Raw genomic sequence first — 13,274 nt, 5'->3', positions numbered from 1 at the left:
TTTTTATACATCTAAATATGCATACAGTTGACAGTAGCAAGAAATTGGGATGAATTTTCAATGTAATACTAAATTATAAGCTGAATGAAAAATCATCTTAAACTGGATAAATGAAGAAGAGAGCCAAACCTAACTGTCTAGGAATAGATTAATAACTATGAAATCAAAAAACTCTTTGAGCTTCCTATACTTGCTAGAAATGAATTGTCTCCTCCCCCCCCCCCTGCCTTTTTTTTGGGGGGTGGATAAGATCCTAAATTCCTTTTGACTGAAAGGAAGTTATAAGACAAGATGCAATTTTCTCTTTCTTTTCTGAAAACTCTGTCATCCAAAGGATCACAGCCATGTCAGGGTATCCGTCTTAGAGAGAAAGAGAGAGAGAGAGAGAGAGAGAGAGAGAGAGAGAGAGAGAGAAAGGGAGGGAGAGAGAGGAGAGAGAGAGGAGACAGAGAACATTAGTGAGAGAAGACCTGCAGCCTGTGGCCATCTTTGCATCAAAATTTTCCAGACCTCTATTTTTGATTGTGATCCCACTGATCTGAGTTTGAAATGCGAGCGCAGTGAAGCCCCTAAGCCTTCAATCGTGTGAAATTTTCAAAAGATCTCTAGAAGCAATCTCAGGCTGCCTGACCCCTGACAGGCACCGATCTCTTTATTCCTCTCTCTGCCAGCACTTCATTTGTTGGAATATCTTTCAGATTTGCACCTCCGGATGACAAACCCGAGTGTTTATTATGTGTACATGAATCGGAAATCTTCAAGTCCGCACAAAAGCACCATCTTAAACATAATATTTAATTTCCCAGTCTAAGTGCCTGCTTCTTTATTTGCTTTTCATTAGCTTAAATATTTTTTCCAGGTCTCCCCTGTGTCACTTTGATATTTAGATGATTCTCTCTTTTAATCATCATTTCCCCCTTGAAAAATCCCCTGTTGCCATCGTCTGCGGGGCTGGCACAGCAACGTCACTGCGCTGCGGTCAGTGAGGACTCATAACCCAACACATAGCAACTCAGTCTGTGGGGGGCATGTCTCCGGGAGTGGTGGGGACCAGTGGGGTGCCAGAAAACACTCGCTTTTTAGCTAGCGGCCAGTGCTGAGTGCGGACCAGTGACGACCCTCCTATCTCATTCCACCTTTTTCCTCCAGGCATTTTAAATTCTTTTTATTATTTGTTAAAAACAAAACCAAATCTCAGGTGTCTTTGCGAAGGTGCTTCTGTAGCTTTAGCTGCTCGGAGTATGCTCCTCCCACCGCTGTCGTCTCTGAGCGTGAGCGTCGGGTTTAGCCTTTCCACCCAAATCAGTTCCTTACTCCTCCCTGTCCCAGGATTCCTGGGAACTTGAGGGCACTAGAGGGAAAGGGAATGGGGGCATTTCTTGAGAGAGGGCCCCTTCATTAAAATTCCCTCTACTAAGTAATTCTTTCAAGACATTAAAGCATTGCCCAAGTCTTTCCAAACTCAGCCCCTCACAGGGGACTTTAGCGCCCAATGGGACACCCAGGTGGACTGAGTTCAGACAGAGACATCCTACTCCTCCCCTGAAAATCCCAGAGGTGAATTGTTATTCTCAGGCACAGTCCCAGGTCGGGAGGTGGTACACTGAAGCCTGAACCCCACCCCCACAGTGTTTGGTAGGGCTGTGTTGCTATGATTAACTTATTAAACCCCCTCGTAATTATTTTAATTTGACTGGAAAAATACTTTAGGTGGCGTTGGGATGTGTTTGTATTTATCCCCCCCCCCCATAAAACCTGTGTTAAAACAAATGTTACTTTTCTCTCTCTGTACATAGACCCTCCCTTTTTGAAATAGACCGCAGGGACTGCCATTAGATCGAATGGCAAGTCTTTATGGAAAGTGTTTTGCATAATTACATACCAAAGCCAGAACAGTCACCTCCACATTTTATGGGTCACAAACCATCAACAATTGCCACATTATTGTCCACGAAACCTTAGTCCCTTCATTGATGGAGCGGACTCCACTGCCTAGTCTAGAACGGGAGAGGATGGAAATTTCTTCTAATAAGAACCCGAGAAGATTATGTCCCCACTGACAACGTGTTTACATATAGTTATAAAGTTCAGAGGACCGACAGCGAGAGGAAAGGAAATCGGACTAGGCCTGATTAAGCGCGTTCATCGGTCTAATATAGATAGTGCATCAAAAGGAGCTGGCTGAATACCTCTCCCCTTTTCAGATTCGACCCCTTTTCTACCTTTGTGATGCAGTAATTAAGATATTCTTATTTAGACAGACAGCTCCTCTGGTAACTGAATAATATTAGCTCCTTTGATGTCAAACTTTTGACAGTTATCACACCAGCACCGGGCAATTTAGCACAAATACCCTCCTTAAAAAGAGAGAGAGAGAGAGAGAGAGAGAGAGAGAGAGAGAGAGAGAGAGAGAGAGAGAGAGAGAGAGAGAGAGAGAAAACCCCATCGGCTTTGAAGAAATCTAATAAGTGTGATCCTTATCACCAAATGATCTAAATTGCCGCCGACAGGCCGCCCAGCTATAAATTACATTCGGCTGTACATAATGAAGCCAAATTTGAGTTTTAGTTCATTGAGGCAATACTGGTGGAAAATAGGGTGGAAACCCCAGAATTGTAGTTTCCCCATTCTGGACCCCAGCGTAGCTACCCAGAGCGGGAGAAAACACCCACAATCTGCGTGGTCAGGGCAGGGATCTGGCAGAGGTGGGGACAGTGAGGGCAGAATCCATCGCCTTTGCCCTAGCTCGGGGGAATAGAGCAGGACCGGCCACCTATTCCCGGGATGAGATGTCGTCGCTGTTGCTTTCCGAGCTTGGTCGCCAAATTTGGGATTTGCCAGATGGCAGGATTATCTTCGCGTCTGTTATATTATGTGTTTGTGATGGGTGGGGTGGGAGAATAGAGAGCAAAGACAAGGAAGTCCAGAGAGCTCTAGTTCCTTTAAAATGCACGCATGTTCATTCTTTGCCCACTGCCGGGCTGTCGCCGCCTGGACCCTCACCAGAGCCTTTGGCATCTCGGAGCGGCTTCGCGGCAGGCAGTAGGCGGAGTCCCAGCCACCCCTGCCCCTTGGTGCCAGCCCCCTGCCAGTATCTTTAGACCTGAGGCCCAGTGCCCAGATGCGAGAAGCTACAACGGGGGTAGGGGGAAGGGTGAGAGAGCTTCTCCCAGGGGTAGGAGAGTTGGAACGGAAGGGGGCCAAGAGGGCGAGTTAGGAGGGATGGGACTGTGACGGTGACACCTGGAAGGCATTGTGCTTGCGAACGACACCTGTCAATCTTAGCTCTGAGGTCCAGGGGCCAGGGGCCGGGAGGCCGCGGGTCTCCGCGGTGATGTCATCTCAGAGTCTCTTCCTGGAGGGTGGGAAGGGGTGGGAGGGGTACAGAGCCCACAGGCTAAGAGAAGGGTGGGGGAGGAAAAGAGAAAATAAACAGAAGTCGCTCTCGCTCGCAGCATCCTTTGCTAGCAATTTTCATGGAAATCAATAATCCAACTTTAATGTTATTTCTAAGTTGATTGACCGCCTTGCCTTTTCACTGAGGGAGGAGGGATAGGGTTATAGCATCCCATCTCACACCCCACACTATCATTAGGGAATTCCTGTTATCCCAAAGCCCTGCGGTGACCACCGTTCTTCCAGACCCAACTCCTCTCTTTTTTTAGCGGTTATTTCAAGCACAGACTCTAGGTTTAAGGAGGAAAACACTTGGGGATGAGTTTTGAAAGTCTTCCGATATTGCAAGGGGAAAGGGGGAGTTAATTAATGCTGGGCTTGCTCAACTAGTGGGAGAGCTGGCCTCCGCGTGGGTGGGCGGGCCGGGTCGAGCGTGGGGATACGCGCAGTGCGGGAGGCGTGTGATCTAGACGACCCTGCTAGGAGGCCAGGGCTGGGAGGAGGTGAACTGCAGTGGCTTGGGCGGTTGTTGCTAAAGTGCCCCAAGGAGTCTCCGGATGGTCCTAGGGAAATTCTGATCTCCCACCTACTGAGCCCCCACCCCCACCCCACCGTGCGCTGTGGAGCTCTCATTCTTTTCGGCCCGAGCTAATTAGCAGCCTGCCAGCGGCCTGATTTATGGAAACGCTCGGGCGGGCGGAGACGCGCAGCTAGCTGAGACCCGGCTGCCTCGGGGCGGAGTGGAGGAGGAGTCTCCACTGGCCACCTCCGAAGAGTTTCCCTCCTCCCGGCAAGAAAATGGAAGTTGCTGGTCTACCACCACCACACTGGCCGATTCAGATCCTCGGCTGCTTCAGCTGGCGCGCGGGGTATCCCAGCTGCTGTCGGGGAGGGCAGGGGTCAGTGCCAAGCGGTAGCCTATTGTCCACCGCTAAGACCCACAGGTTCCTGCTCCTGTTGACCCCGAAGACGGGCCAAGCTCGGACAGAGTTGGAGCCTCAAATTCCCGGGGCTGGGCTTCTCCCTTCCGGCACCCAGATGCCCAAAGAAGGGAACTCGGACCTGAAGTGGTGTGCTGCCATAGGTCTGTTAGCAGACCCCCTGGCTCCCGGGAGGCATCACAGGCTAGGGTGCAGCCAAACGGAATCAAAAGCTCAGCATGCCAGGGAGAAGTGGGCTAACGTCTCCGGAAAGGGCGTGGTCCTCTCCACTTTTTTCCCCTGGGTCTCATCCTCTAAGGGATCCTCTATGTCCGAGCTTTCAGCCGTCTGGGAAATTTGGGCTAGGGGAGTGTGGGCCAGCTCTTCAGTCACCCTGCATTTACCCAAGGACAGCTATGGGTCGCCAAGGGAGAGGGGGTAGAGGAGTACCCCTTTTCCCAGTTAACCCCAGAAGGGAGGATGGAGAGGGAAGAGGAGAGGACTCTGCAGACGCTGCTCAGCAAAACCTGTTGCTGGTACTCAAGCTGCCTCGTTCCACTCGGGGAGAATGTTGTTAGCCAGCGTTTCTCCAAGACGCAAGAGAGGCACATGAGATGAACATCAGGGGAAGTGTTAAGACTAGCAGACACAGAAGGACATAACTGGGAGTGTAATGGATGGGTGGGTGGGATAGAAGTCATTGGAAACCGGACTTTTCCCCACCACAAACCTTACTATGACTGAAATAGTTATGGACAACAGCAGACCTGGAAATAAGCTTACCTATTATACCTATTTTAAGCAGTGGCAAACCCCTGAGATATCCAGGAATATGCGTAAAGTTTACTATAAAACAACACATCAGACAGCCTTTTTCAAAAGTGATTTTTTTGGTTCCCTGTCTGGGACAGATGCAGAATCTAGACCCTTCTCCAAGACCTGCATATACCTGCCCAATTTCCCTGCAGCCACCGACACCCCCCCCCCCCAAGCCTTCCTTGCAGAGTTTTCTCCTGGAAGATGGAAGTCATTCAATGTCACCTAAAACCCCATACCCACTCCCAGAACCTGGAGAAATTTGGTCTTCTCCCCACTCCCATCCCTAGCAATACTGCTACCACCAAGTCCAAAGAGTTAGTAAGATAATTCAGGGAGTCATGCAGGCACTGACCCTTCATCAAGGACTGCAGAGTTGGACTGAGCTCCCAGCTATTATAGTGTGAGTTCGGTCTCAATTCCCAGCTGTGATTAGGGTTGAGGTCACCTGCCCAGACACACTGCAGTGGCCCCAACCAGTGGCTGACATCTAAACAGACATGGAAGCACACACACCAAAATGTCACCTTTTGGTAGCCGAGTCCCAGGCCTACTGGTCACTGGAGGACCATGCTCTAGAGATTCAAGCCACCCCAGTGGTGCTGTTAGGCCAATTCAAAGGCCAGTGGTCCACACAGCAGCAAATGCTGGCAGTTAGGTGCCAAAATAACATTCTTTATTCATCTTTTTCAAAGCTGATTTATAGCAATCGACAGGTTAAAGTCTCATCTGAGTTCATTACTTTTAAAAGCTGTCTATTTCACAACTGTCACTTTTCACCACTTAGTTCAAATAAATACTTGAAGAAATGAATAGAAAGAGACTTTTAGATCATATTTATACTTATTGGTCACCACATTAATATTCCTAATGACCTGACCCTCTGAGTTTCTGTAGTCTCCTATATTGGGCTGAAAATTCCTCCAGTTAGGCTATAAAACTTCCGGGAAGGTGAGGTGGCCGGAAATATTGGTTAAAAGACCTGCAGCTGTCTACAAACCTGAGACCTAAGACCTGTGTGGGTCAAGCAAAACTTCCGTGCAACTGGAAGGGCCCATACTTTATACCCAAGGCCACTGGGAGGGGGACAGCTCAGGGATCTGGGGATTCTTATGGAACAGATACTGAAAGCAGGATCCCAAAGTAACAACCCAACCACCTGCATTGCTGCTGTTTTGACAAGCCTTGCTGCAAAACCACGAGGAAATTAAGGATGATGGAAATAATGTTCATTACAACTATTACTATTATCATTACTATTATTATTTCTATCTTTGTTTCAAAAATGGATTTAAAGGATCCCCACAACCACAGATTAGTAGTGCAAAGTGAGAGGCATTTCCTCCAGGTCATCTTTGATTTAGAGGCTGTGAGACAGACACCAGGAAAGGCAGAAGTTATGTAGAAACAAAATCCCATGGTTTGGAGTCCATTCAATAAATCAAAGTAGTTTCGTCGTCAATTTTACTGCCATTTACTCAATGCTGACTTTTCTAAGACTGAGAATTCTCTCTCTCTCTCTCTCTCTCTCTCTCTCTCTCTCTCTCTCTCTCACACACACACACACACACACACACAACCGACTTTCACAAATGAAAGGGAGAATAGAAAAAAATAACGAAAGAAAAGAGAAAAGGAAGGAAAATTACAGAAAAGGAAAGAAAAAGGAAGGAAAAGGAAATGCAAGAAAACAAAGGGAAAGGAGAACAGGCAGGAGAGCTGCTTATTTTGGGAGACAGACATCGTGCGCACAAGATTTTCTTCCTTTATTTTCCATTTAAAAAAAAGAAAAGAAAAGAAAACAAAAAAATTTTGAAGTTCCCTGAGTCAGACTGGATGGGTGATGCGCGACATTATCCTCGTGTTTCAGATCGGCATCCCGGGGTTGGGCGGAGGCTGACTCCGGCCCTTAGGGGCCGCAGCCATAGTCGCAAACGCAGCCGCTGCGGTGCTGTCGGCGGAGCTTGGGTACTAACGGATGATCGAACTTTACAGATTCCTCCAGAGCAGCGGCGCCCAGAGGATGCCGCGTCCTCTGTCCCGCCGTGTTCCCCTCTGCCATCAGCCTCTCTCGGTAGTAACCTCGGGTCTTCTACTCTGAGGGCCTCTCGGCCTAAGCGGGACCGAGTACTCCCGATCTCTACCACGAGGTTTCAGAACCCCTGCGTTAAAAGTTGCTCGGTGGCGGCCGCTTTACTGCGGGGAAATTGCAGAGTCGCTCGGCAGAGGAAACCCGAGCGCGCTGCAGTACCCTGGAGCGCCACCTCGCTTCGGAAACTGGAATTACGTGGTCAAGCCTTCCTAACCTCCTTCAGACCAACTTGAACGTCACTCAGACTTTTTCCGTAATTAAAACCCTAAGAGAATCCAAAATCCACAGGTCTTCTATCCACTGGTTAAAAACCATTATCTGTGAGCGATATGCATATAGTGACTGCATTGGAATGAAAGAAAATAACCGAAGAAAAAATATACAAATACAATCTCATCAAATCCAAGGTGGTCACCCAAACAGTGAAGCTGCTTTCGTAGAAAGAAAAAATAAGCGATACGTGTTCTCTAGGAGGCCACCAGTTCGACTGTCGTGTATGGAGTCATTTAGTTGTGGCCAATGCAAATATTTCCCATGAGACAAGTGCCTATGAAGTCATCGTCTCCCAATTATGATTTCCACGGAAATCCATTCATTCATTCTGGTGAGTCGGGCATCAGAGGAGCTTTGCTATACCAGTCGCCAGCCCATTGAAATCTTATTTTTCTCACTTTTGTACTTTGCTTATAGAATAACCACAAAATGCAGTCCTCAATATGTCCACCTATCAGTCAGTGAAAGTAGCAATGGCAAGAATTACAAATTACACAGCATTTCTCCTCAAGATGACACTGGACATTTGGCTCTATTTTTCCCCTTAGTAACTTAAGATGTTTGCCCCACTCTTAAACTCTTCCACAGGATTATAAAATACAGAAATTTTAATTTACTTACATGGTTTCATAAGTCTTTGTTTCAATTTACTTTCAAAAGTGTACCATCCCAGAGATAGGGGTAATAATAAAAATACATTTCACATACCAAATACAGTTTTTAAAGCAGAGCATCTCTATTATGATCCAGTGAGAACTGATGGAGGTTCTTTGTTTTGGAAAAGTACAGAAACTTATCTGTTAAAATATTGATTACAAGTTTAATATATTTTTAAAAGGAGCTTAAGGGACTCTATACATAAAATGCTAACTACACTGGAAAATATGGTATGGAGGTAGTGTGTATGTATTGTTGCACAAGTCCCTTATTTCCCTGCTTGAGCAAACTTAAGGTGGAGACACTTTCTTGAGACTTTACACCCTGAGTTGGCAGGGTATGCCCGCAAGGGCAAGGCAGGGGATGGAGCGAGTGCCCTTTATCCCTGTAACCAGCCAGCGCTCCTCATTGCAGATTAGAGGGCTCTCAGAGCTCCCGCTCAGAAATTACAGTGCTGCAACCAGGAAAATAGCCAGGTTAGCTTTCTGGCTGGCTTGTCCCTTTTCCATCAAGCCAGGAAAGATTCCTGAGAGACCACACAAGAGAGGCCCCAATTTCCTAGCAGGACTTGAAGGCACATCCCTCATGCCAGCGCACTGAGAAAAGGGTGACCAGAGCCCTGAAAGTTCTGCAGCTTTCTGGGAGAGTGTGCTAACTTGGGGGAAACTAACTGTTGAGAGATCTGGGAGCGAAGAGACAATTCCAGAGAGGATCCAGAGGCCCACTGAGGGATGAGAGTGAAGGGAAGGGATAAAAGCATTGGAGAGGAGATTGTAGAAAATGATATGCTTGAATCTACATGCTCACAGTTTGGAGAAGAGTTTTCTAAACTGAAAGATGTTTAACTCCCCCTCCCCCACTCTCATTTTTCTTTTACCTCTTCCTTTTTTCACATTCAGGTCTTCTGTGCTGCCTCCCCCACCCCCCAGATTGAATAACGCCTGGAGATGAAAAATGATTTTTATTGCTATTACACTTCCTACCACAAGATGCAGTGCAAGACGGCAGAGTTTGTATTACAACTATGTCACAATGTTTCACTGATGCAAAACATGTAGCCAGAGGGTGTTGCTAATGACTCCTGGATTAGAGTGAGATTGAGACCCGGAGAAGGAGAAAGAAAGAATGGGAGACAGAGGAAGGGAGGAGAGAGAATTTCATTAGAGGACGAGGAAATCGTCACATAATTGGATCTTATATTCTAATCAAGATATATCCAGATTTCAAGGTTCTCTCCATGATTGAGAGTAACCTAGAGAGAAACCATTATCCTTTTAAACACTAAAAAGGTTTGTTTTTTTTTTTTTTTTTTTTTTTTGCATGTTAATAACTAATAATTATGTTTACAACCAGTTAAGTGAGGAACTCGCCTTTGGAAAGAAGCAAACTTTGGAAAACGCTTAATATTAGGTTAAAGGCTTTTCCAGGAGCCAAGGCCTTTTGGAGGCAGGTGGGGGACGGGTAATCACCAAAGGGTGTACCGAGTGCAGGGTGGCCAGCAGAAGCTCAAAGCTAGCGCCCACAGAAGTGCACACAAATGTACCAATGCCTGTGGTTACTTGGTGGGGGCCCAGGGGGCCCCATAGGGACCGCGGTGGAGCCCCGAAGCGTAGCCAGACGCGAGGTTCGGACTCTGCCCGATTTGGGCGAAAATGCCCCTCCGGGCTCGGAACTCCCCAGTGCCCTCCCCAGGGACCAGCTACTCAGGGAAGAGTGAGGTTTTGCGGTTCCTACCGTGACCTAGGCGGGTCCCACCGCCCTGCAGTCCGCTTCTGCACCCCGGGACACAACGAAGAGGGCATTCCCTCGGGGCTGCGGCCCTTTGAACCCGGCGAGCCCTTGGCTCCCTCCCGGTCGCGCGGAGCTCGCTCGGGGCCCGGCCGCAGAGCCGAGTGCGGGTGGCGGGTGGGGTTGAAGGGGACTGGGGGAGGGGGAGGAGTGGAGGGGCGGGGGCGGGAGCCCGGCGTTAAGCCTGGAAGCCTGGCTGTTTACCCAAACGATTTTCCTTTCAGGTCCGAGACGCCAATGAGACAAGATCAAACTCCCCTCCTAACAGTGTGTGCGTGTGTGTATGTGTGTGTGTGAATGTGTCCTCTTCCAAAAGCAGGGCTTTGTGAATGCGGGCACCAGGCGCCGCCTGGGAGGGACCAGAGGCCGACCCGGGCACCAGCGCCTCCTCCCGGGGCCTGGGAGAAGCCAGGCGGAGGGCGCGGGGTCTGAGCGCATTGAGAAAAGGAGCCCCAGGCGCTCAATGGTCTGGACACAGAAGCAAACCACAGGGACACAGGCTGCGAAGAGCTAAGGGCCGCGTCCCCAAAGACCGAGTTGAGGAGACACATGATCGTGTGTGGGAGGGGGAGAATAATATGAATCGCATCCTTCTTCCAGGCTTTTAATTTCCGATCCTTCCAAAGCTTAAATCTAGCTCCTTGGGCCACTGATTTCTTCCTGACTCCCTCGCTCCAGATCTATTAACTGCAAATTAGGCCAGCGTTTTGGCGATTACGGTACAATGCAGGCTGTGCTGTTAGACCTGCGTCAGGGTTCTTCGCACCGCAAAATGGTTAGAAATAAAGAGGGGATGGATAGTCTTTATTAACTAGATATTTGTCGTTTTTAAACGGGCTCAGACCCAAGAATATCCGTCAGATTGAAGGAGAGTAGTGGAGAGAGAAGTGGAGAGTGGGGTCAAGTCTGAGCAGCACAAAGCAGGTGACTGTCGTCCTGGCAGTGGCTCCTGTAGCTGCTCCAAGGGCTGAAATGTCGTTTACAAAATAATAACAACATTACTACTAGTATTATTGATAATAAAAGAATCGGAAAGTAGAGTTAAATTTATTTACTACGGCCAAAAAATCTGGTTATATTGCTGCTATAACTATATTTGCTATCTCCCTCAACCTCCCACCCAGGCCAATTAAAGGCTTACCTAAAGAAATGCTCATGGAAGGAAAGAGGGTCATTCCAATGCTTCTGACTCAGTCTCTATTGCTCCTCCTGCCTCAGCCTGCTCTTGAGTGTCCCCATCTTTCCTGAACATAAATATATCTCACTGAAGGATTCCTCCCTTAAAAAAAAAAAAAAAAAAAAAAAAAAAAAAAAAAAAAAAAAAGACTGATGGACCATCATCCCTCTTCCCAGGCTTTTCTTTATAAAGCCTGGGAAGCCTTCTTTTTAAAAGGTCCCTCATCTGATGCTGACCTGGACAGGGCACATTACAGATCTCTGAGTCTTCTGCTCTGGTGGTCCAGGTCTGGACAAACACCTGAGGGAGGAACTGTAGAGGCTGAGGTTTTCTCCCATCATGTCAAGGATGGAGCACTGTTGGATCAAGGGCTCAGAGGGGGAAGAGGCAGCTGATGGGCCCCTGGTACTAGTTTGAGGGCTGTTCCAGGATCTTAGTTAGGCAATGGTTGGTCTGGGACAGATGATCCCGGGGTTGGGGAGGGCACTCTTAGAGGAAAAAGATGTGCCTAATAATGGTAAAAACAACAGCTAATGTTTATTGAGTGCTTACTACATGCCAGTCACTGTGTCCATATTCCTCAGAGTATCCAAACCTAAGGACAAACAATTGTGGCCAAAGCCTGGGTGACCAGACGAGGGTAAGCAAGCAGCCAGGTAAGTGGAGTTGCATGGCTGGAGGTCAAGGTTTCTGCTCCTCAGTGCACTCCAGGGCCCAGGGCAGTAGGGTGGTGTAGTCATCCATCAGCCATGCAGAAAGGACCTCCCCACTTGACCTCGGTGCCTCCTGACAGCCTCTGGCCTGGAAAAGGGAAGCCAACGAGTTCTATTCATGTTCGTTCTTCTTCGCGCTGGAATCCTGAGAAGAAAGTGGATTGGGCCGTGAGGGCCGCGGAGGCCAGGCCTCGGCAGGTGCGGAGCCTCCTGCTTGACTAGCAGAGGTCAGGACCACAGGCAGACCCAGGGCTCAGCGTCCTACTCCTCCTCCCGCCCAGGTCGCGGCGACACGGTTTCAAAGAGGTTCGCCTCCCTCGGGTGCCAGGGGGCGCTTGTCTGACTCCGGCCCCTCACTAGCCATGGACGGAACCTCAGGCGTTCGGCGCCTGGTGCGAGTCTAGGGCACCGGCAAGACGCGGCCCAGACCCCCTATGGCCGCACTCAGGCCGCACTCGATGCCCCACCCTGTCGGGTATTCCAGCCTCCATTCCCAAGCGGATAGAACGGGAGTTTTGCTCTGTTCTCTGCCTGACTTTCCCATTCCCCTAAATCAGGGGTCTGAGACTCTGTGGTAACTGAGTGCGGTGCCCGGCGAGAGTGGGAAAAGCAGGTGCTGCGCCCCGAAGAAAAAGGCCTCCGCTCTGGGGATCCTTCGGGCCTAGCCGCTGCTCCTTTCGCACTCTCCTCCTCCTATGCAGAAGAGACACCAGTAGGTGGAAGCTTAGATATAGGGAGGCTGAAGCAGCGAACTTTTATTGATCGCCGAAAATAGGGCATAGGCACGACCGGGTTCCAGAAATATACAATCGGGCCCCCAGCACTCTTCTCCAGAATCCAGCCATCCATCCGCCCATAAAGGGACACATTGTTTCTGAGTTTATTCTTTCTCATCTTATTGCAAATCACCTGGCAGTTAGGAAACGCTGACCCCTGATACCGACCTGCAGACGTTCCTCCTTTCCTTAAAAACGTCCCTGTCTTTCCTTCTTCTCCCTAGACCCCAGGGAGAATTCACTGGTTTTAACATTAAAAAAAGAAAAAGAAAAAAAAAAACAAAACTTTAAACTCTCTCTAGGTGTGAAATGCAGTAGAAACTTGCGGAGGCTCTCAGCTTCCTACACTCACTCCAGCTGCACCTGGAAAGTCAGTTCTGCGAAGAAATGGTCTTTTTCTGCAGTCTAAGATTTACCTATCACAAGTAACAACAGTGGTGGGAGAAATAACCCCAGCTTGAGAATATTGATAGATGATAGTAGCGATATTCACAATCGATCCTTTAATAGGCAGACGTCATAAATCATGTTCAACGTCCTGGCAGCACAGTACTTCACTTAATAATATAATTAAGATGAAAACTCCAGGGATATTGGAGGCAGCGGGTATTGATAGCTTCAAAAATTGCATTCTGGATATGATGGTGGAAAGCGGCAGGAATACCC

The 13,274-nt window shown here is 48.5% G+C and overlaps 1 long non-coding RNA gene across 2 annotated transcripts in view; it reads right to left on the bottom strand.

Annotated features, from left to right (window-relative positions):
- The window catches only part of LOC124971998 (uncharacterized), a 50,106-nt gene extending 40,060 nt beyond the window's left edge, over positions 1 to 10,046 (bottom strand). For both annotated transcript variants that reach the window (XR_007106422.1, XR_007106423.1), the window contains exon 1: positions 9,889 to 10,046. This is a non-coding gene — a long non-coding RNA (uncharacterized LOC124971998). The remainder of the gene's footprint in view (positions 1 to 9,888) is intronic.
- Between the last annotated feature and the right edge of the window lie 3,228 nt (positions 10,047 to 13,274).

Source organism: Sciurus carolinensis, chromosome 2 (assembly GCF_902686445.1).
Source record: "Sciurus carolinensis chromosome 2, mSciCar1.2, whole genome shotgun sequence".
NCBI classification, from domain to species: Eukaryota; Metazoa; Chordata; class Mammalia; order Rodentia; family Sciuridae; genus Sciurus; species Sciurus carolinensis.
Note: the sequence above shows the minus strand (reverse complement) of the source record. Positions and strands in the feature narration are given on the sequence as shown.